Source organism: Prionailurus viverrinus, chromosome B4, assembly GCF_022837055.1.
Source record: "Prionailurus viverrinus isolate Anna chromosome B4, UM_Priviv_1.0, whole genome shotgun sequence".
In the NCBI taxonomy this organism is placed as follows: Eukaryota; Metazoa; Chordata; class Mammalia; order Carnivora; family Felidae; genus Prionailurus; species Prionailurus viverrinus.
In genome coordinates, this window is record NC_062567.1 from 120,313,650 (window position 1) to 120,339,185 (window position 25,536).

Here is a 25,536-nt window from a genome sequence, read left to right on the forward strand (position 1 = left end):
AACTTTAAAAGGTCCCTTCTGCATTTCAGAGAAAGTAGTGTGAATGATTTTTGATATCATCTGATAGTGTTGGAGGAAGAATGGCAACTGCAGTGCAGTGAGTGCATTTGCCACCCCACCTGTGGAAAACGAAAAACCATCGATTAGTCAATCAATCAACAAACATTTATTGATCATCTTCTATCTTGGATAAAGTATTGCTCAGAACTGGGCTTGGCACTATGAAAATAAAGAGGTGTAAATGTCTAATGTCTGAGTATCTAAAACATTAGACATTTTCCTTACAACATAGCCATGAAGAAGTATATCCATGGTATAATCAGATTGCAGTAGAGGCTCAAGAAAAAATCTTGACTTTACTTTATGCATCAGGCTTTGATGTACAGAAAATGTGTTAGTTTCCTGTAGGACAATTCAACAGCAATGATGGAGAGCTAGAAAGAGCTCTTGCAACATCGCTTAAATGTCTGGTGACAAGACACAATCAGGGCACTGGGGAGGGAGGTCAACAGCCTGAAACTATTATCCAAGCAGGCACTCAGTAGAGTGCTGGCCAAGCAAAGAGCACACGAAAAAGTATGGGCTTGAGTTAAGTTTTTAGGGTCTCCAATTCCCTTCTCAGTAAGAACCTTCAAGTCAAGGGTCCAAAGTCAAATTGGCTCTGGCTATGGATTGGCAGTTCATTTAGACCGCTGGAGAGCTGGGATTTAATTGCTTTAAAGTTTTCTCCAAGACATGTTTAATAGGCAGATGTAAACCTATATGTTCTCCTTCCAACAACACTTGGATCCTTGTGTTCCTTGATGCTTGCACTGCTTTCCCAGGGTGTCTTTAGCAACATAATCTTTACTTTGCTGAAGGAGAAGGGCCTTTGGCTTGCATGCTTTCCCACCACCCTGTCAGTTATTACGTCTGTTTTCTTGAAATGGCTTGCTCCAGATTGTTTATTTGTTATGGACCTTGTGGTCAGCTGCAAACATAGTTTGCAGTTTTTTTGGTAACATTTATTGTTTTCATCTGATTAAAGAAAAATACATGCCAAAGCTTAAAAAATTGAAAAATACAGGGAGGTATAAAAATGAAAATTCAGATTACTCATAAGTCCATCATCTAGAGTTTTTCACTATTGTCATTTTAGAATATTTTCTCTCAGGCTTTTTGGATATATATATATATATATATGGAGATATATATATATATATATATATATATATATATATGGCATGTCTTCATGTCTTTCTAAATAAAAATTTAATGGCTATAGAATTTTTATTGATTTTGATCATTTTTCCATTTTAACTAACATAGGTACCTAAATATTTATCCATATTTCTTTAGGAATAGACTTCCATAAATGGAATTAGAGTCTTGATTGTACAAATATTTTGAATGACTACTGATAGATACAAATATACCAATTTAAATCTCCACAAGCATAATAATGCTAGTGTGCTTTCACTGTATACTCTTACTACCATTGCATATTATTAATTTCAATTTGATAATTTAATAAGTGAAAAATAGTTTTATTCTTATTTTAAATCCTGTTTTTGGATTACTAGTGAATTTTGTAACCTTTGATAGAGAAGTGATTCTAGAAGTCTTGGTCCTTATTTTTCTGTACTTACCTTTATTTATATTGTACTGTTGTTGAGTTCCTGGCTTCCCTAAGTAGGACCTCTACACCTTTTTTTTGATTCATATGACATATTAACTATCTGCCCTGAATGTTTCTCTTCACTCAACAATCATGCAGTCATGACACATTATTGAGGATCTAACATATTTTAGGCTTCTGAATCTAGAGATAGATAGATGAGAATTGAAGATCCCTGGCCTCTATAATCTCATTGTATAGAGAAAACACACACGACATAACCTGTGAAATAAAATGCAGTGTTTTGATGCCATGTAGTTGACAATATCTAGTCATTTTCTTTAGAAAGCTTAGACTCGTATTGGCTATAGAGAACGGTATAAAAGTTATTGTAATATTATAACACAGTAAGTCAGGAGCAGCTTAAAATAGTGGCTAAGGACATGTCTCTGAAGCCACTGTCTGGGTCACATTCTGACTCAGCCACTAACAGTACTCTGTGATTATGGGCAGGTAAATTAGCCATTTTGTTCTTTAGTTTCCTTATTGGGAAAATAGAGGCAATAATAGGGTTGTTCGTAGATTCACGCAAAGGATTTAGAGCAAGACCTAGTATGCAGTGAGTGATCAATAACTGTATCATTTTATTTTAGGAGACACGATGTGAGAAGCAGTTTTGTTACTGGAATGTGTAAGAGGGGCTTGTTATCTAGACTTACAGAGTAAGGGCAGGAGTATGTGTGTCAGGGAAGCCCCTTTTGGAGAAAGAAACAGTTACCTGAAACCTGAAAGATGAGTACACAGTGCGACAATTTGGGAAAGTGCAACACATTGTGTAAATGTATGATGGTATCGTTTCTATGAAGAGGGAATAGCAGATGCCAAGTTTTGGAAGAAAAAAGTGAATGGCTTTCAAAGTTCAGTGTGATTGGAATATAGGGCTAGAGGGTGTTTCAGTTATCTGTTATGTAAAAAAACACCTCAGAATTCAGCGGCTTTAAAATACAATGGTTAGGAAAACAACAATGCAGTGACACCTGGGTGGCTCAGTTGGTTAAACTTGATTTCAGCTCAGGTCATGATCTCACAGTTCCTGGGACCACTGACGGTGCTAAGCCTGCTTGGGATTCTCTCTCTCCCTTTCCCCCTCTCCCCTCTCAAAATAAATAAAATAAATTAAAACAAAACATAAATAACTGTGAAAATTTCATCAGAAACCACAGAGACTAGAAAAGAGTGAACTAATCTCTTTAAAATGATGATTTCATTAAGACATAACAATCCTAAATGTGCACATTCCAAAAACAGAGCATGAAGCAAAAACTGATGGAGCTAAAGAATAGATAAGTTCTCAATTATGAGAATCTTTTTAAAAAAATTATTTATTTATTTTGAGAGAGAGAGTATGAGCGGGAGAGGGGTGGAGGGAGACAGAGAGAGAATGCCAAGTAGGCTCAGTGCTGTCAGAGCACAGCCCAACACACAACTCCATCCCATGAACTGTGAGACCGTGACCAAAGCTGAAATCAGGAGTCAGAGGCTCAACCAACTGAGCCACCCAGGTGCCCCAATTATGGGAATTTTTAATACTCTTTTATCAATAATTGATAAAACAACTAGAAAATAAGAAAAATATAGTCAACTTGAGCAACATTATCAGTCACTACAGAATGTACAGGCATTAAAAGAATAATAACAATGCTATGCCTGTAAATTCAACAACTAGGATGAAATGAACCAATTCCTTGGAAAACACACACTGCCAAAACTCATACCAGAAGAAATATAAAACATAATAGTCCCATATATATTTAAAAAATTGAATTTGTGAGTAAAACCTTCTAGCAAAGAAAACTCTAGGCCAGATGGTTTCACTGGCAAATTTTATCAAACATCTTAAGGGGAGATAATATCAATTCTATACAAACTTTTCCAGAAAATCGAAGATAATGGAACACTTCTCAACTTCTTTTATGTGGCCACTATTACTCTAATACCAAGATCAGACAAAAACATAACAAGAGAGGAAAAAGTATAGACCAATACCCCTCATGAACATAGGTGCAAAAATCCTCAATAAAATATTAACATATCAAATCTGGCCATATCTTTTTAAAAAAGGATATTGGTGTTTGTCCAGGGGTGTGCTGTTAAACAAACCATTCTTTGGACAACGAAGCTCCGATTTGTAGTATTTTCCAATTTCCATACTCTCACCATGGCAAATTTTAAGCTACCCATGTGAAGCTACTAATCACAGAGCTGGAAAGAGATGTACATAATCAGCTCTCGTGAGCCAGTGGAAGCTGGCTTCATAATCCATGTTTCAGAATTTCATCTTTATCATAAGGAAAATGGGAAACATTTGAAGCTTTTAAGCAGGAACAGATTTGTGCCTTAGAATAATCCCTTTTGCTTCAGGCTATAAAATGGATTAGAGGTAGGCAAGGTTGGAGCCAGAATGACCACTTATGAATTGTTCATTAGCATTACTATGAGATGGTCATGGCCTCAGGTTGGGTTGTGAAGGATGGGGTGGAGAAGGTGGACACTTGTGAACCATTGTTAAGATGTCACCTCAATGAAACATCAAATTGATTACAGGGTATGAGGCAAAAACAGTCACACACCCCACCTAGGAAGGTCCTTGTCATTATCTTTGACAAGCAGGGGCACACAAAGCTGCTCTTCATGGAACAGTTTTCTTTTTCTGCAGTTCCTCAGTTCCATGACAATAGGTAGCTGTTAATCTATGGAACAACACTGGCTTTGTTTTGTTTTGTTGAGAAAGAGAGCTTAAGAGGGGGAGGGGCAGAGAAGAGAAGAGGACAGAGGATCCGAAGCGGGCTCTGCACTGACAGAATGACAGCAGCAAGCCCGAGAAGGGGCTCAAACTCAGGAACCCTGAGATCATGACCTGAGATGAAGTCAGACGCTCAACTGACTGAGACACCCAGGAGCCCCCGACACTGGTATTTTTAAAAGTTTTACTCAAAACAAAGCTCCTGCCCTTCATGGTCTTTCAGTTAGTTGCATCTCTAAGGTTCAGTATTGAATGCCTACTTGCACCATGTTCTGGGTATTTGAGATATAGTATTGAATGAAAATACACCCCTGTCTTTGTGGAACCTGTATTGTAGCTGTGGGGTGAAAGGAAGGCAGATGATAGAGATAAATGTAATGTAAAAGTAAGTGATTTAAGGTGGCCCAAAGTAAAGAGTACTTTCTTAAACAAAAATGTGGAGTAGAACAAGGAGAATTCAAGAGTGATGGGGAGCGGGATTGCAGAATTAAGTATGGTGGTTACAGACAGACTCATTTTAGCAGGAACAATTGAGCAAAGTCTTGGGGAGATGGAAAAGCTATCGGGAGTGACTTCATTCTTGTCATTGAGATCAAGTATGTCCTCTCCCATCTTATACTTGTCTCAACTGCATTTCTGTAGTCATTGTGCTGTGTTACAAAATCAAAATTCTTTACTCTCTGTACCTATTCTCCCTGACCTATCGTGGAGGTGGGCTTAGGTGCACTTTCCATGTTTCTGTGGTATTCTGAGCACCCCTTGACTGTAGCACTGCCCCAGAGAGGTGCGACTGCCTCTTTCCTTGGCTGTTTTTCCCACTGGACTGAGAACTCCTTAAGCCTTTTGAGTGCCCCATTTAATTTTGTATTCTAGTGCCTGTAGCCCACTTGGCACACAGGAGGTGCCCAATAAACATGCCAGTAAGGAATTGATGAATAGAATATTCTAACGAGTTTCTTATTGACAAGTAGCACCAAGACTTGAAGTGAACTCTAATCATAGGATTTGATGGGAAGTGATAAGTTTAATTGCCTGATTTAATTATCATCTCTGTGTCCCACTCATGTGTTTTTGACATTTCTGTGTGAGCAGCCATGAAACTGCAGGATCAGAATAGTATTCAAGTTTATGACTGTGTGTAAAAAGCCCATTGTTGTGTATGTGTGTTGCCAAACTAATACTAGATATACAGTTTCTTTGGCAAGAAAGAGAAGGAATATAATAGTTTTATCTGAGTGCCTGGCGTACCAAAGTGCCAGACGTCTCATCAATGGTTACTTAGATAAGAAGTAAGCTAGACCAGCTTAAAGTTAGAAACATTTTAAAACTAAAGCAGGCAGTGATATTTTTGTTTGCTTATTTATTTTATTTCTTTTTTTGGAGGGGAGGAAAAAGAGTAAAGAACTTTTCAACAATGACTGAACTGCTTGAACTACTTAGGGCATATAGGGTTCATCTTTGTCTTTTGACTTTCAAAGATAGAAATTTAGTGACGCGATCAAATGACAATTAAAACACACACCAATACACCCATGTACACAAGTACTAATGAGGACTAGGGAAGAACATGTAAAGACAGGACAACTTGGATAGTGGCTACCACAGGTACATATACTGTGCAGAGCAATTGGCTGACTATGGATCTGATATGTGTTAATAGAGCATTTTACAGCTCTTGGGAAGGTAGGCTTGAGGGATCCATGAGAGGCCAAGAAAAAATTTCTTTGGAGGAGGAGATTGTATGCCCTGAGCACCCCAGTCTTGTCAGAGTTCCAAAGGAGTGAAAGAAGTATGGATAAATGAAGAAAGATCTTAGAGTGCCACATAAATAATTCTTCTGAATAATGGTTTGAGGAATTAGTTTCAAGATGAATGGTGGAATATTGGTTCATGGTATCTTCATGAAGTTTCCACATCAACCCTGTTCCAGGAACCAAGATATCCATTCATTCAGTTAAGTAGTTTTCACTGACTTCTCTGTATTGCCAGCCACTTGGAACTGGGAACCATGGAGGTGCACAAGACACATTCTTGTTCTCTTGGAATTCACTACTGTGAGTTACAATGACTTACAATATAGTGTACAAAATGCCAGGATATGAGTATGAACATAGTGCCTTGGGATAACCAAAAGTGATAACCACCTTTGGCTATGGGATCCAGGGAAGACTTCAGGGAAGGAACAGTACGCTGATCTGTGTTTTGAAGAATGAGTGGGCATTGGCCAAGTGAAAACTGGCAATAGGGTTGGGAAGGGCATTCTAGACTGAAGCAGCCTACCCAAGGGCACAACATGGTGAGAAATCCTACCCTGATCAAAAAGGGACATGACAATAATAATGTCTTAAGACAAAATGTGTGAGGAAAGTCAGGAAAGGAAAAAGACCTGAGAAAAGAACAATGGAATATGATGTCTAAGGGGATGGAAAGTGTGATTGAAGAAGTCTTGTTGTACCACAAAAGGTGTTTGGATTTTCAAATGCTTTAGAGGCATTCCCATAATGACAGTTCCCATTTATTAAGTGCTTATTTTTCTAAGCTAGGTCAGATTTAGACATGAAAGTGGAAGGGTAGATGCAGACATAGAGAAAGGAGGATACCAGACATTGCGATGACCACAACCTGAAAGTTATTTGCAGAAGGGATGGTACAGAGTTACCAGTATTGTCCTCATGAGTAAGGAGTATAGGAGTCTACAAGAACAGACAAGAGCAAAGAGCATTAGTGGGCAATTTTAAGGAATGAGGCTGGAATTCTACTCCTGTAAGATTTAAAATTCTAACCCCTTAGCCCTGCCAGGGAGTAAGTTCCTATTCCTTCTAAAAGATCAGTCCCCAGCATCTGATACTTGATAATCACAGAGCTTTTCAACCCTAATGGGGGAAAGAGAGTGGTGCAGGTTAGAAAACCATGACCAATAAATGGAAAATTCTCTGATCCTCCCATTGCCATATTGTATTATTTGCTACAGATCTCAAGCTACATGCCTCCCAATATTGCCAAAATCCAGTCTTATGTGTTGTGTGTCCCTACCTCCCTCCCTCCCATTTCCCCCCAGAAGGAAGGTGGGAAGGTGGGAAATAATCTAGGCCAGTGCTGAAGTCAGAGGACTGTCAGAATGCTAGGGAATTTTTAATTATTTTCTTCCTTCAAGTATAACACTGAAAAAAAAAGTGATTTTACCAGTCAAAAAGAAAATAATTAGTTTTTTATTGACAAACCAAAACTGTATGCATTAAATGAGTTTTCTTACATCAGAATTTTTAAAACTCAAGTCCATAGATTCTTAGGATCCTAAAATAAATCTGTGGATATCAGAAATAGTTTTTTCCCATGAAAGAGAAGTCATCAAACTATGGCCCATAGGCTGCATCCAGCTCTCCATCTGCTTTTATAAATTCAGTTTTATTGGAACTTAGCTACAACCCATTTGTGTATGTATTTTCTGTGGTTACTTTCTGGCCACAAGGATAAAGTAGTCTCAACAGAGAATGTATAGCCCATGAAGCCTAAAATCTTCAATATTTGGCCTTCTATAGACAAATTAGCCAATCCGTGCCTTTAAAGATGCTTTATATCACTGAGGTTTAAGATATACTGATCCAGGCACCAAATGTTTATTAACTAATTGGAGTTAGAGTTATGTGCTTCTGGCATCTGGCATTCCATGCACAGGTTCTGCCATCTATTAGCTGTCTGACCTCTGCTTTCTTACCTGTAAAATGGATGAAATAAGGCATCTAATTCACAGTAAAAGCCTAAGCTTACTTACTCACCCCACTCAAGTTTGGATATTTGGAAATTGATTTCTGGACAAAGGAGTTCCAGTAGGCTGCATAGGCTCCTTGAAATAAAGAGACCCGCACTTTACAAATTTACAATAGACTCTACTAAAGCTTGATGGCAAGATTTTACTGTTTTCAGTATGCCTGGGACACATGAAAAAGAAATCAAAACTTGTAAATCACAGGTTTATCTGTTGCTATTGTTGTGGCAAAGATCTGTTTCTGTTTTTTATAGAAATCCTTTACTACCTAAACTCTCCTTACTCAAATATTTACAAAAAAAAAAAAAAGCGCCAGGCATATAGATGCCAGCAAAATTGCTCGTCACCTGTGGTTATAGATGAGAGAGTGTCATAATGTATTCCTGTTGCATCTCATTATTTCAACATGTTATGTATTATCATTGTCCTCTTCCCCACATTAAGTGATGATGTCTCCTCAGAAAATAGTAAAGCTTGTAAAGAAAGTTGGTAGGTCTGAGACACTTTGGAAAGTCCATTCACTGGAAGATTGGAAAGTACAAAGCTAATTAAGAAGGGTGACTGAGTAAAAAATATGTTATTGTAATTTTGTCTACCTCTACTATGTATACCGTTTTATCCTATGTGGGAGAAAATATTTAAAAATTATTAAAGTAGTCTTGGTGTATTTGCACAGAAATCCTTAATGGACTAAAATGTGGCTGCTCAGTGACATTTAGAAATGTTTGGTGGTTAAGGGACACAACTATATTATTATTATTATTTAGTATTTATTAAAAATAAGAGGCTATGGGCTTCCCACTATGTGAGCATTTGCTATCCAACAGGCTTTTAGGAATGGGTTAAGTTCAGGTAAAGAGGCAAGCTTGTACTGTTCTCTGGGGAATTGAATTACTATCTTGTTCCCCTGTGTGAGCCTCTTCCTTGCTAACCTATTCATGCTGCAGACTTTGCATTGTTTTGCTAATCACCTCCCAAGAACTAGAATCCTCATCTCTGGTGGTGGGTGGGCCTCTGCTCTCCAGGTGCCAGCTGTCTCTGCCTGTTTGCTTGGGTTTCTTGGCATAGCCTGCTCTTGTATCCTGCTAATTCTTCTCCTTTCCTTTTCCAAATGTGTCTCCTTTGAAGCTGTGCGTGCCTAGGCAGAAGTCCCATCCTTTAGTCAAGCAAGTTCAAGTATGCATTCTTGCTTGTTCCCAACATTCCCTTTCAATATGTTCCTTCCATGGCTCAGGACATGCTGTGCTCTGCCTTGGGCTTCTCTGGTGTCCATTGCTTCACTGACCTACCACCTGTTGTCTGCTCTCATTCTTTCAAGGTGCTGTTCTGCACATGGCTATGAACTCCCAGGTCCTACACCTGGGCCTGTTTTCCTACCTTCACTCCTCCCAGATGATGGTTCTGATTCCAGATCCCTGCTTTCCCAACTATCTGTATCACCAACTGCAATGAACAGAGCAATGCCTAATCAGGTTCAGACACAAACCAGGCTACCTTTTTTGGGATTTGTTTGCTTCTGATGTCCTTTGTTGGTTAGTTTTAAAGTGATTGGTCCAATATAAAATGTTGCATAGAGAAACAGGGGTAGCTTGTGGGTAACATGATATGATGTGACTCAAGCATGAATTTCTGTAATTATAAGCCATATACAATGACCTGTCATGGACCCCTATCATACAAAGCATTTGTGACATGAGGAGTTTGGAGATCTAACTTTCTATTTCTACTCACTGGATGTGTGAACTGTCCAAGTCTCAGTTTCCTCTTTCATAAAGTAAGGGAGATAATGCCTGCTTTAGAAAATTGTTACAAATATGTAAAGAACCTAATACAGTGTCTTGACCCAGTGATTGCACAATGCCAAATAACTATATCTATACCTTTCACTGGTCCCAGGATTTTTTTTTTGTAGCCTTTACTTTCTACAACTGCAATAGGCCTCAGATGTGTAGAGGTGCCTGGTTATTCTACCTTGGAGTTCCAGAAATGAGATAGTGGAGCACCAAGTTGTGTCTAAACTAGAGCTTATTCAGATGTAGAAAAAATTAGACCTGTCCCTCTTATCCAAGTTCTTTTCCCTAAGAAGTGCCTTTCCTCCCTTCTATTCTCCCCACTGGTCTTTCTCTTTTCCCAGTCTTGAATGGTCTCATGGCTTAAGCAAATGCTTTGTTCCAGACTTAGCTTTGCAGTATCTCTTTAACTATTCCCTGCTTGGCCATCTTACCTTTGCAGCTAGAAAGGATTCCTTTGCCCTTTCACATAGGGAAGAAAACATTTTATAGAAAGAATACCAAAATTAGTCAGGAAACTGAAACTGGTACAAGATCTATTCTTTTACCAGTTGAGTGATCCTGGAAAGTAATTTTACTTCTCTGCATGTCATTTTCCTCAACTCCCAGATTTTGAAAGTTGAAAACTATATACAACTATTTACAAAGTTATTTCTCTTAATTAGCTTCAGAACCCTGCAGAGTTCTAAAAAAAGATAGAAACTCAATAATATACTTATTCATAGATGAACTGAAGAAAACCTACGATGTTCTAATCCACTGTAAGTAATTCAAGTTGGGTTTCCCAAATTAATGGGATGATGGGAGATGGAGAATGATGTACGAGAAATATGTCAGATTTAAGGATCCCTGTCCATTCATCTCAAAATTTGTTCTGTCTCCTTTCTTCTTATCCACACACACCTTCCTAAAAGTGAATGAAGCCTTTGGAAGCTTTAGTCTTTCCTTCTCATGGTAGCTGTTCACCACTTGATGTTTTAGTACTCTAAAGACTGAAGAGTTGGGAATGGTTTTTCAAGTGGCATGGACCAAGTGAGCCTTTTCAGTGAGCTCAGTGAGTGAAAATTCCATCTGTCTTTGGTCTTTGCATGAGAGAATCCCCAAGAGACTGACCTCTCCAGAGGAGCCACACCCCTCTCCCCGAGTCCATGTTATTCCTGTCTAGCTTACACCTCACTTTGCATCTACTCTGCCTCCTTCCCCATCAATTCCCCCAATCTTTCTCCACTTACCGCACCAATGGTGGTCTGGGCTGTGTGGCCCAGATGTTTTCCCCAAGCGATTAGAAAGTTACTTTTCAAGTGTCTTCATAGAGCAGATGTTCCCATGCATACCCCCCTCCCCACACACACCCCAATTGCTGAAACCTTTCTCTGCCCCAGAGAGCACATCACGTTGCTGCTGTATGTTTGATCAGGAGAGTACAGAGCGGGAACAAGAGAATCGCACACTGATGACTGTTTGGCATGCAAGCTCCTGCATGTGTGTGTGTTCCTTCTCCCTTTGTTCCCATTACAGTTGTGAGCAGATGTTCTCAACTGGCCCATGGGCTGTTCTTTCTCAGGCCCCTTACACCAGTGCTTCAGCCTATTCCCCTGCTTCAGGCTAATCACAATTTGCCCAAGACTCTAGTATCTTTCTTCACTTAGGTATACCCATTCCCTTTACTTCGTCTAGAGCTTTGCTGGCTCAGCTTGGGAAATCTCTATGACATAAAGGAGTTTGCTTCTAAGCCCAGAGTTCAGTTACAGGTTGCTCCCTACCCTTTGCTTACCTGAGTCTATTATCTATCTATCCTCTGCTTCCCTTCTCAGTCCACCTTTCCTCCCAAGCCCCAGCCCCACTGAACTATTGCAGATCAGCCATGCTCTCTCTCACCTCTAAGCCTTTATGTGTGCCTTCCCTTCTTTCTGGAGCAGATCGGCCATGCTCTCTCTCACCTCGAAGCCTTTATGTGTGCCTTCCCTTCTTTCTGGAGCATTCTCTCTTTTTTTTTCCCTTTTGCCTGGTGAATTCCTGCTCATCCTTTAGCTCTTTGCTTAAGCATGACTTTCTCTTTGACCTCCACTTGCCAATCATTAGCTTCCATAGAACTCCTGTGTTAATTCCAACCCAGCCGCTGTTTTCTTTATCCTACAGTTGTCTTTTTACCCGTTTCTCCATTTTGTCATTAACTTATTTTGCAAATCTGAGCAAGTATGTTTCCACAGTATCAAACAAGAGGGTGAGAATAGATTCAGATTCCTGTCTCTCTGCCTTCTTCTGACAATGTTCATTGAGCATCTACTCTCTGTTAAACACTCTATTACATCATGGAGTCATAAAGACTAGGCAAGGAATCCTCTCTGCCCTCAAACAGACAAGTCCCAAATACGGACTTCCAAAGTAGTATGATGGTATCACACTATCCAAGACCATATGGAAAATGGACACACAGCTAAAGTAAAAATTCCCGAAGGCAGAACTCAGAAAGAGAACAGCAAAGCCAGATTGGAAAACAACTTGGAGGTAAAAAGTGGTTTAGAGCATGGATTGACAAACTGCCGCTCACCAGCCGAATTTGAGCCTGCTGCCTGCTTTATAAATAAGCCTTTATTTGAACATAGGATTGTCTATTCATTTACATATTATTTATGATTTCTTCACAATGGCAGAGTTGAGTAGCTGTGATAGAAACTATGTGCCCTCAAAGTCTAATCGCTGTCTGGCTTTTTGTAGAGAAAGTGTGCTGACCCCTTGTCTAAAGCATGCATAACAAAAGTGGCCAAGAAAACTTTGGAAAAAAAATCAAAAGGGGTGAAACTCCTCAAACAGATTTTAAAATGTATTATAGAGCTACCGTCATCAAAATAGTATAGTATCAATTTGCCAAAAGGTGAATGGCTCACTGGGAAGATAATAGGAAGTTTAAAATGAATTATTTATATAAGAATTTAATATGTGATGAAGATGGCATTTCAGTTCTATTGGGAAACATAATTTCATTCGTAAACAATGTTAGAAAAATTAGCTATTCATTTGGAAAAAATATTTCCGCTAGGTTTTTAACATTCCTTACCCACTTTCCCTCTCCCCAAAATAAGCAATGCACCATTGTTTTGCAGTCAATACTTACTTCTTTTCTTATCATTGTTTCTTGTTTTCTACTCCTTCTTTCCAGGTTCAATTTCTTATTACTATGTTATAGCCTTTAGCAAATCTTTCCATTCAGGTATGTGACCAGTGAATTTTTTGTTCTGACATGTAAAAACAAAATCTCTATTTTACCCACACTCTTGAGTTGTAGTTTAGCTAAATATAGAGTTATGCTCTCACAGACCATTTTCCCCAACACTTCAAAGACATTATTTCATTGTCTTCTGACACATCTTAGTGCTGACAAGAAATTTTCTGCAGCTCTAATTATAGAACTCATTCATCTGTACAAAAACTATCTTTTGGTTTTTCTATCTCTTAATACATTTTCTTTGTCTTTGATACTCTGCAAACTCCCGCAGTATGTTGAGATGAATATTTTATGTCTTTCCTCAATTTTAGAAAATTCTTCACCATTATTACTTTGATAACCCCCTCTTGCCCATTTCCCCAGTTCTCTCCTTACTGAACTCTTTTACATTTGAGTTTCTCACTCTTTGTTTCGTGTATTTTAATAGCACTTACATGTTTTCCAATTCTGAGGGATTTGCTCAGATCTATCTTCCAATTTTCTAGCAGTGTTTTCAGCTGTATCCACTGTGTCTATACTACTGCTTAACCATCCACTGTGTGTGGGTGTATGTGTGTGTGTGTGTTTAATTTCAATGACATTTTCCATTTTAAAAATTTCTATCTTTCCAGAGAATGAGAAAAAAAAAAAGCCATAGGCTGGGAGAAAATATTTACAAAGGATATATTAAAAACAAAGGAAAAAACAAGGGGCACCTGGGTGGCTCAGTTGGTTAAGCATTTGACTTCGGCTCAGGTCACGATCTCACAGTTGTGAGTTCGAGCCCCACATTGGGCTCTGTCCTGACAGCTCAGAGCCTGGACCCTGCTTCAGATTCTGTGTCTCCCTCTCTCTCTCTCTGCCCATCCCCTGCTCCTGCTCTGTCTCTATCTCTATCTCTCAAAAATAAATAAACGTTAAAAAAATTAAAACGAAAAAACTGTTACTCAATTTAAAAAAGGCGAGGTGCCTGGGTGGCTTAGTTGGCTAAGCATCTGACTTCAGCTCAGGTCATGATCTCACAGTTTGTGGGTTTGACTCCTGCATTGGGCTCCATGCTGACAGCACACAGCCTACTTGGGATTCTCTCTTCCTCTCTGCCCCTCCCCAACACTCTCTCTTTCAAAATAAAAACTTAAAAAAAGTTCTTAAATTTTTTTTTAAACATCCTGTTATTTAAAATGTACAAAGAACTCTTGGGGAGCCTGGGTGGCTCAGGTGGTTGAGCATCTGACTTCTGCTCAGGTCATGATCTCAGCGTCCATAAATTCAAGCCCTGAGTCGGGCTCTGTGCTGACAACTCAGAGCCTGGAGCCTGCTTCACATTCTGTGTCTGCCTCTCTCTCTGCCCCTCCCCTGCTCCTGCTCCTGCTCCTGATCTCTCTCTCTCTCTCTCTCTCTCTCTCTCTCAAAAATAAATAATAAACATTAAGAACATTAAAAAAACAGTAAAATGTACAAAGACCTCTTAAGACTCAACAATAAGAAAACAAACAATCTGAGTTAAAAACAGGCAAAAGACCTGAACAGACATTTCACTAAGGAAGATGTAAAGATAACAAGTAAGTATAAGATGCTCCACATCACATATATCAAGGAAATGTAAATTAAAGCAACAATGTAACTATAGAATGGCCAGAAACCAGAATACTAACAACAGTAAATGTTAGCAAGGATGAGGAGCAACAGAAACTGTTACTCATTGTTTATGGGAATGAAAAAACTGTACAGTCACTTTGGAAGACAATTTGGCAGTTTCATAGAAAATCACACATACTCTTGCTATATAATCTGGCAGTTGTATATCTTGATACTTATCAAAGTAAGTTGACAACTTGTATGTGCACAAAAGCCTGCACACAGATATTTTTGCAAACTTTATTCGTAATTGCCAAAGCTAAGCAGCAACCCAGATGCCCTTCAGTAGGTGAATGGATAAATAAACTGGGGTACTTTCAGATAATGGAATGTAATGAGAGAAGATACTTGCAAAGGACATATCTGCTTAAGGGTTAGTATCCAGAATATATAAAGAACTTCTAAAACTCAACATCCAAAAAAACAAATAATCCAGTTTAAAAAAATGGGCAGAAGACATGAATAGACATTTTTCCAAAGAAGACTTCCAGATGGCCAACAGACACATGAAAAGCTGCTCCACATCACTCATCGTCAGGGAAATACAAATCAAAATTACAATGAGATATCACCTTGCACCTGTCAGAATGGCTAAAAGCAACAACACAAGAAACAGCAAGTGTAGGTGAAGATGTGGAAAAAGAGGAACCCTCTTGCACTGTTGGTGGCAATGCAAACTGGTGCAGCCCCTATGGAAAACAGTGTCGAGTTTCCTCAAGAAGTTAAAAATAGAACTACCCTACGATCCAGCAATTGCACTACTAGGTATTTACTCAAAGAATGCAAAAACACTAATTTAAAGGGCTACATGAACCCTGATGTTGATAGCAGCATTATCTACAATAGCCAAACTACGGAAACAGCCCAAGTATCCATCAACTGATGAATGGGTAAAGATGTGTGTACACACACACACACACACACACACACCTCTGCCCTACTGTATGGGCTATTACTCAGTCATAACAAAGAATGAAATCTTGCCATTTGCAATGATGTAGATGGAACTAGAGAGCATTATGCTAAGAGAAATAAATCAGAGAAAGACAAATACCATGTGATTTCACTCATCCGTGGAATTTAAGAAACAAAACAGATGAACCTAGGAGGAAAAAAAGAGAGAAAGGCAAACTAACAAACAGACTCTTAATTATAGAGAACAAACTAATGGTTACCAGAGGGGTGGTGGTAGGGGGAAGAATAAAATAGGTGATAGGGATTATGGAGTGCACCTGCCGTGATGAGCCCTGGGTGTTGTATGGAAGTGTTAAATCACTCTGTTGTACACCTGAGATTAATATTACACTGTATGTTAACTAACTGGAATTTGAATAAAAATGTTTAAAAAAAGAAATGAGCTAGGAAGGAACATGGAGGAAACTCCAATGCATATTACTAAGTGAAAGAAGCCAATCTGAAAAGGTTACATACTATATGATGCCAATTATATAGCATTATAGAAAAGGTAAAACTATGGAGGCAGTAAAAGGAACAGTGATTGCTAAAAGTTGGGGGGGGGGGATTAATAGGTAAACCAGAGGATTTTTAGGGCAGTGAAACTATTCTGTATGATACTATGATGTAGAATACATGCCATCATATATTTTTCAAAACACACAGAACGTACAACACCAAGAAGGAACTCGAATGATACAATGATATATTAGTGTAGGCTCATTGAGTGTAAGAAATGGGCCACCACTCTCATGCAGGATGTTGATAGTGGGACAGGCTGTGTGGGCAGGTGTCCATGGAACAAGAATTTTTGTTTCACGTAGCAAGGGATTTCAAAGTAGGCAGTGCAGGACTGTACAACTCCTCAAGAATGTCGCCAATGATCCTGCTCTGTCCTACTCCATAATCATTTGTCCTCATTTCACAACATGGGTATGTGTCTCCAGAATCATGCATGCTTTCCAGACATAAAAAAAAAAGGGTAAATGTCAAAAAGGCCTTCTTCCAGTGAGGCTTTGTCTTTTTATTAAGGAAAACAAGTTTTTCCCAGGAACTTTTGCTTTAATCTCATTGTCCAGGTGAGCTGGGATAGTGGATATTTCTTTTTCTGGCTTGTTTAATTTTTAAAAGTTTAATTAAAAATTGTATTAATATTATTGTTGTTATTATTATTATTATTTGAGAAAAAGAGAGAGAGAGAGTTGAGCGCAGGGAAGGGGCAGAGGGAGAAGGAGAAGAGAGAGAATCTCCATGCCCGACGTGGGGCTCCTTCTCACAACCAGGAAATCATGACCTGAGCCAAAATCAAGACTCAGACGCTCAACCGACCAGGCCACCCAGGTGCTCCTCTTTTTCTAGCTTTTGTAGTAGAAGAAGAAAAGCAAAAGGGAGCTTAGATGTTAAGGAAGTCAGTCTACAGTATTTTCTACAGCTGTTCTATACATCATTAGGTTTCTTTGAGTATTTTTGAAATATTGATTTGTAGGTGACTTTTGAGTGGGGAATGTTTTCTTTGTCTATATATTCACGCCTCTTTATCAATGGCTCTGTCTGTTCTCCATCTCCCAGCTTTAGTAGGTAGGTCTGCTCGTGGTGCAGAGCTTTTGTGCTTGTGCTGTTACTGTCGTCTTCACCTGTCTAGTCACCAAGCTTGGATGATGTTTTTCATTTCTGGTAGGAGAGTTATGTCTGTACCCTCCTCTTCCTTTGGACCTCAGAATCCTAGAGCTTAGTGCTCTAGACAGAAGTTGTCAAGAAATTTTTTTGGACAATTCTTATGTTAGGAAGACTAATTTTAGTTCTTTGTCTCACATGGAGCCCTTTTCTTCCCATCAACCCACAGGAGCCAAACTTCCAGACCCAGTTATTCTAGACCAGAGCCCAGTATGTCTATTTCTTATTTAGTGTTTCTGTTCCATTTCAAGTTCACCAAAATGTTTTCCTTGTTTTTTTTCTTAATAATAGTTCAACTATATCATTTTGATTTTCTCCTTTTATACTTATAATCAGCATGTCTACGTATTTGAAACAGAGCAGAACGTTAACACATTAACTAACCAAGCCGCCTATGATTGTTTTTCTTGATCACACATCTTTTTTGTATTGTCTGCTTGTGCAGTTAATCTTTGTAATACATCTGCAAGGTTCTTAAAGGCACAATGTCATTTGTATTCCCCAAGAGGTGTGACAGATGCTAGGACTGAACTGTAAAAATAGATGTGTGACGGTGCCAGTCACTAGAGTTCTGGGTGGTAGAATATTGGGTACATGAGAGTTTCCTGTATATATTGAATGGGAAATTGGAGGAGATGATTTAAGGGTCCAAAAATTTATGTTAACTCTGTCTGGGATTTTAGAGAATTTCCCAGCTGTCCTAATAATCACTTGGCCTAGAGGTTTAAAGAAGCAGCTCTGGAATCAAACAGACCTGAGTTTAAAGAGTAGTTCTGTGATTATTAGACAGCAATGAACTTGGAAAAGTTCCTTTAATTCTCTAAACCTTTGATTCCTTCCATAAAAAAGTGGACATAATAATAATACTGACCTCATAGGATTATGGCAGAAATAAATGAGACAACACACATAAAGCTCTTAGCACATCTAAGCATGTAGCAAACTAGTTATAGAAGTTAACTGCTATTATCACCAATGAATTTTCTGGCCATCCACAAAAAGGAAAACTTTTTTCTTGTTTTTACTTTTATTTATTTATTTTTTTGAATAGAGACACATTATAACCAAGGTAAACATGGCTAACCCAGAGACCCAACAAGCCAACCTTTAGTTATAATGTGAGTCCACGGCACACGCCTTCTTTGTACTTTTGACCATTGACTATTAATTTTGTAACAGGATTTTCTGAGAACTGCTATCCCACTAAGGTCAAATTCTAATCAGCGTTGTGCAATTAAGAAGTCCCGTGCTTGTCAAATTGAGACGGCCAGTTCTAATTTCTTGTAGTCTGTCAGTCATCGTACACTCTCCTCCACCACGTCCTCATCTTTGCCAGTTCTCTGGTTTCTTTCTACTGCTTTCTGTTCCTTTGTCATCCCCTGAAAACATTTGCCTGCCCAATTGAACAAAACAGTCTTCACTGAGCAGAAAAATGTTAATTTCACTGGGGCTAAAGATTAATGTATTGCTCCTAAGCGTGCTTCCCCTCCAAAGTGTCCAAAGCCCTAAGTAATAGCTTCATGTACACTTCATACACTTGGATCTCACGTGTACTGTAGGCTGTAGGACTTCAGTCGACCATGAAATGATCCTGTAATTCTAAGCCATTTAAAGGAGCATTATTATGTAATTTGCCTTTTAGATATCACAACAGCAATTTACTCAGAAGCAGAAATAACCAATTTGTTTCTTTTCCTCCCCATCACAGTACCTGTTATGAAAGAACTGTAGTAATTAGGAAGTAACTGGAAAGTTATTTCTGTCAAGTGTGGCCACTGAGTAGACAATGAAAAAGGAATCCTTTGACAGGAATTTTTTCATAGTTAAAATATCTGAAATGTTTTGAATTGATTTTCAGAGTAAAAAAAAAATCTATCTGGGCACACCATGAAAAAATAAAATAATTTCACTTTTTTTTTTTTTTGGACCAGTTTCTGCACAGTTGACTTGGTTTGATCCTTTTGATTGGTTTTTACCACTTAGATCAGAGAGCCCTATCTTTCCCATTGCATCTGAACTCATTTCCACCCCACCACACCATGTGGTAATTGTCCACGTATAGACTAGATCTTTTAAAATGGTGCTATCGTCTGCTATACTCCCCTGTTCAGTGGATGTTTCAGCTGTGAGTTTAATTTTCCGCTTGTATTACATGTTCAAACAGACTTGATTGGAATAAATTTTTAAAGATTGAATGTTGCTATTGGTGCTTGGGTTTTGTTTGTTTTGTTTTGTTTACCAATCTATAAGTCAAACTCAACTTTTAACATACCTCAAAGTCACCCAAGAAATTTGTTAAAAAATGCATATCCCTGTCCCAGCCCTGGATGTTCAGTAAACCTCAGAGCACCCCCAAGTGGCTTTAATGCCTTTGGTCTTTGAGCAACACTTTGAGAAAAATCATTTTGCGTCGTGAAGGCATGAAATAGAAGCTCGCCTGTGACCACACTCTTCCTAATGGAAGGAAGAAATCACAGAAGTTCTTCTGTAAAGGACCAGCTAGTAGATATTTTAGTGGGCCATTACACTCACCTCGGCTGCTGCAGTGAGAAAGCAGCTATCAACAATATATAAATGAATGAGCATGGCTATGGGCTGCTAAAACTTTAGTTATGGATACTGAAATTTGCATTTCATATAATTTTCGTGTATCACAAAATAGTATTGTTTTTTATTATTTTTCAACCATTTAAAAATGGAAAGATAATTCTTAGCTCCAAGGCTTGTGCAAACACACTAATGAGCCAATTTGGCCTGGGGGTGGTAGTTTGTCAACCCCTGTTCTAGAGAAGGGGAGAGTCCTCCTCCTATTCAAGGCCATTTCTTCCTCTCAATCCAGACCCTATCCCTTCCTTCTTCTTCTGAGACCTCACTAAATCGACCATCCCCTTTCTCTCCTGCTCCTTCCTGTCTTTCTCGCTCCTGGCTTCTCCTTGGACAATAAACCAGTCCCACTCTAAACTAAACTACCTTGGCCCCATTATCATCCTGCTTCCCACCCTCTGTCTCTCTTCTTGTCTAACTCTAGAAGAACAGTGTTGAGACTCAGGTGTTACAAACTGAAAACCTGTGGGCAAGTCTAGCCTTCAGATTTGTCATTTGATCAGCACAGTGTTGGGCTACATTGTTTAAAAAACAAGACTGTAATTTAATGACATCATTTAGAAATGGAAAGATTTCACTTAAGAATCCAGATTTCTACTTTTATTGTTTTGTTGTTGTTGTTGTTTTAATTTGGAGATTGGGAAACTAAGGCCACATTCTTCAGTGGCGCTGAATACACGCTATTGGCCAGCAACTGTCCCCTTTGTTAGACAAGTGCTCCCCACTCTGCCATGATCCATACTGCTTCTATCATCTCCAGGATGACTTATTCTTGTGCTTAATCTGGGCTTTCTGGACACTTCATCCTAAACCATCTGCAAACAATTCCCTTCACCTTGTTAACCATTCCCAGCCATGCCATCTTCTTTGCTACTCAAATACCCCAAGCTCATTCCTGCTTCAGAATATTTGCATTAAAAAAAAATTTTTTTTTTAATTTTTTTTTTCAACGTTTTTATTTTATTTTTGGGACAGAGAGAAACAGAGCATGAATGGGGGAGGGGCAGAGAGAGAGGGAGACACAGAATTGGAAACAGGCTCCAGGCTCTGAGCCATCAGCCCAGAGCCTGACGCGGGGCTCGAACTCACGGACCGCGAGATCGTGACCTGGCTGACGTCGGACACTTAACCGACTGCGCCACCCAGGCGCCCCTAAAAAATTTTTTTTAATGTTTATTTATTTTTGAGAGAGAGAGACAGAGACAGAGCACGAATAGGCGAGGGGCAGAAAGAGAGGGAGACACAGAATCTGAAGCAGGCTTCAGGCTCTGAGCTGTCATCACAGAGCCCAACACAAGGCTCGAACCCACAAACCATGAGATCATGACCTGAACCGAAGTCAAACACTTAACTGACTGAGCCACTCGGGTGCTCCAGAATATTTGCATTTACTATTTTCCCTTAGCCTAGAATATTATTTCCCCACATATTTGCATGGTTGACATTATTCAGGGATGAGTTTAAATGTCATCTACTCAGAGAAGTCTTTCATGATCCGCACCACCCCTCAACAACTCACTCTTTGCTCCGTTTCCCTGTCCTGTTTTTTTCGTTTTCAAATAATTCCCAAATCATCATTTCTTTACTACTTTGTTTTCCCCCACATCACTACTGAAAACCTCCATGTCTATTATATTACCTGGCACATGTATGTACTGACACATATTACTGAATAAACTACCATAGTTTACCTATTTGGCTCACCTATCTGACCCAAGTGAATATTTGAATCTCTGATCCCTGGTCTTTACTCATCATAACTACCTCCTCACCTCCCACTTGTTCCTTAGCTTATCATATTGTAGTATAATAATAATTCTACTGTAATGGCTCTTGCTAAGATCACCAGCGACCTCCAAATTGTCTCATCTCTTGACCCTTTTCTTCCTGGGACTCTGTTTTGATTCTCATCCCCTTTTCTTCCTCTCTGGCATTTTCCTTAGATTCCATTCTCAGCCCATTACTCTTACCACTATGTTCACTCTCACAAAGTAGTCATGTCTAATTTCACAGCCTCGACTATCACTTCTATGCAAGAATTTCCAAATTTATTTCTTCAGTCCAATATTTTCTTGGAGTTTCAATATGCAATATCCAAACTTCTGTTAGATATCTCTCTGTGGGTGTCCTACAATCATCTCAACCTAAATTGAACTCATAATCTGTCTTAAATTGGTTTCCTTGGAATACAGACTCTTAGATGGAGCTTTATAGAGAAAGAAATTTATAGAGAAGTGCTCTTGGCAACAGACTAAGAGGGATTGAAGGAAGCAGGACTGGGTAGAAGGAGAACTTGAACTAAAATGTACTTACAACAAAGGCTTCGGGTGATCCAGTATGAGGTTCTGGAGTTTTAGAATAGGCTGAATTGAGGAAATGGAGATAGGCTTTTGTGTCCTTACAGTGACCAGTCATTTGAGGCAAGTTCTCCCCTAGAGAAGAATATATAGACCTGAGGCAGCTCCTTTAGCAGATGATAATTCCTAGGGAAAGATGAATCTGTAGACCAGCAGCAGATAATGCTCCTGGCAGATGTAGGAATGAGTTTCTCAATACCGAAGGGAAGATCTGGGTAGCTGAACATATATTACACCTTTCGAAATACTGAATTCTTTCACTTCTTCTAATAAATTCTCCTCATGTGGAAATAGCTTCTCCCAGGACTATGGTTTGCTCTTTTCCTGGTGAAACTTCCAACAGGAAGATCGGTGGGATTAAAATTGTAAACCCCTCTTCTCAGCTGGTCTTGGTACTACAACTGACACCTAACATCTCCTTCTTCTACTATCTATTGTGAATTCCCTTCATATAGCACTTTTGCTAAACTAGGTGGCTTACCTGGAAGAGTGACTCAGACCACCTTCTCTGAGGGGTCTGATCCTCTAATCATAATGTTCTTGTCAAGCTTTGGCTGCTTTCCCCATCCATTTAGTGACAAAACTGGATAGAGGAGTACCAAGAGATGCCCCACTGGATCAAGTGGGTGTCAAATCGATTCTTCCTTATCCGGTTGTGTAACTGCAGCTCTACCTGTTCTTTACAATCAGGATAATTATCCATAACAGTATGCTGTCTCCTGTCTTTGCCTGCAGTTCTCTTGGTACAAGGAGATTAAAGGGAGTAGGGTGACAGCCATAACCTAAAGTTTAATGGTATTCACACTTCTGGTGGGAGCTTTCTGATTCTAGGAACAGACTCCTCTAGACCTAAGGAACCTACAATTAGTGTGTTTGAGAACACAAATTCCTGAGGGATCATTGGGAATGACAGTAACAAGAGCTACTCTTTCTTTCAGATCTTGGTTCCTAGACCTATGTATTCTACCTATCAGAAACTTAGTCCCATTTAATTATTTTTTTCATTTAGGGTGGACATTATGTTCTAAAGAATAGCAGTCCATCATTACAGATATCATCTCCAAGCTTATAGTTCAGTTGCACTTTCAAATGACCTTCCATTCCTATATTAAGCCAGCATTGTCTAAGTGGTGCAGTATGTAAAATGCATAGTGAATCCCATTGTCATGTGCCTCTGCCATATCTCATATAATGTTAGTAGGTCCTTTCATCTAATAAGATGTTATGTTGGTAGATAAATACTGTTTAAGCTCTCTGATAGTGGTGCTCATAAGCTCTGTGGTCAGGAAAAGCAAACCTATACTTGGAAGACGTGTCAATTCTGGTCAAAATAAATTTTTGCCCCTTCCAGGATGAGAGGACGTCAGTGTAGTTGACTTGCCAAGTGACTGGCTGTTCTCCTCAAGGGGTAATGCCCTATTGGGGTTTTAATGCTAAATCTCTGTTGTTGGCAGCTTGGACTTTTGGCAATGATGAAAGCTAAGACCAGCCTAGCCATGTAAACCCATGCTGTTAGCTTATGTGTAGCATCTGTGCCTGCCACCATGGTTACTCTTATTCATGTGCTTATTGTACCAGCACTGGAATGGCCAATGACTGATGTCAACTGCTGAGTCATTCCGTTGACTTGATTATTTAGTGCCTTTTCTAGTAAGGGATACTCTCTGGTGGGCCTTTAGATATAATTATATTACTCACATTTTGTGCTTACTTTCATGAATCAATCCATATTGATTAATCCATCAACCCTCTTCTCCAGATCTTTTTTTTCTTAATATCCCAGATTAGATTTTCTTAAAAGCCAGATAAAACTTTCTCTTTTTAGGCCTTGGACCAGCTAGAAAGCTATTTACCACTATCCATGAATTCATAAATAACATTTCCTCAACTCACCCCTCTTTCCACACAAGATGGATAGTCAAATGTAACACCTGAAGTTCTATCTGTTGGGAGGATTTTCTCTCACCACTATCTTTTAGGGCTACTCCTGAGTTGAGCTATAATACAGCAGCAGTCACTTTTGGTTGTACTGCCATACTGAGTGGACCCATCCATGAACCTAGTTGGGCATTTGGGGGCATTTTGTCATTTTTCTTCCTTCAACTTGATCAAAAGGAACTCTCATGAAGGCATAGGTGTGAGCTGAGCAAGAGGCACTAGTGCAGTTGACGATATGGACATTCTTGGGGAGAGTCTTAGACTGAGCCGTTGCAGCCACGCTCCCAGCAACTGGGAGAATGAGAATATAAAGCCTAGGCAGTGCACCAGAGCATTCACTACACTATCATCCTCACCAAACCTGTTCCTCCTTCATCCTTTTTCTTTTGGTGACACCATCACTCACTTAGTCAATGAAATTGAATTGACTCCTTCTCCATAACTTTTGCCCCTTCTTCCTGAATGCACTCAATTACAAATTATTGATTACTACCTCTCTAAATATTTATAGACTCTGTCTTCTCCTCACTATCTTTGATTTAGTCAGCTGGAATGTACAGACCTGAACTTCAGGAAAACCACTCCACTCTCAATGTAGAAAGTGGGTTGACGGAGGCAAGACTGGCAATAGGAAAAAATTTAGAAGGTTAATTCAAGGAAAGAAATAGTGGAAACTTCAAGGTCATTTTAGGTTTAGAGGTAAAAAAAAAAAGTGGCCAAAATACAGCACTATTAATAAGGCAGATTTGAAAAGTTGTAGGTGAGTGGCAGAGGAATGCAGAATGACTTCTAGGTATCAACTTGAACAAGGTAAAAAAGGAAAATAACATTTATTAGTTTCTAGGCTCTGTGCTAGTTATTTACACATACGATCGTCTGGAACCTAGAAGACCTGCATTGCTTACATTTCACTTATTTTAGGATTTAACTGGTTTGGCTCTAGGTCTCTGCATCTAGATTTCTTTATCTGGAAAAAGGGAAAAAATGTTCAATTTGGCTGTGAAGAAATATCAATCTTGCAGATAGCATTCTTTAGTCATAATGCATTTTGATTTTTCTCATTTATTCTGCATCTGTAGAATCTATCCAGGATCTATCTGGCACACAGTAGGTATGCAGCAATTATTTGCTGAACTGAATTAAACCATTTTTTTGAATTAGATCATTGTTTAAACTATTAAATAATTATCTATGAACTGAAGACCGTGGG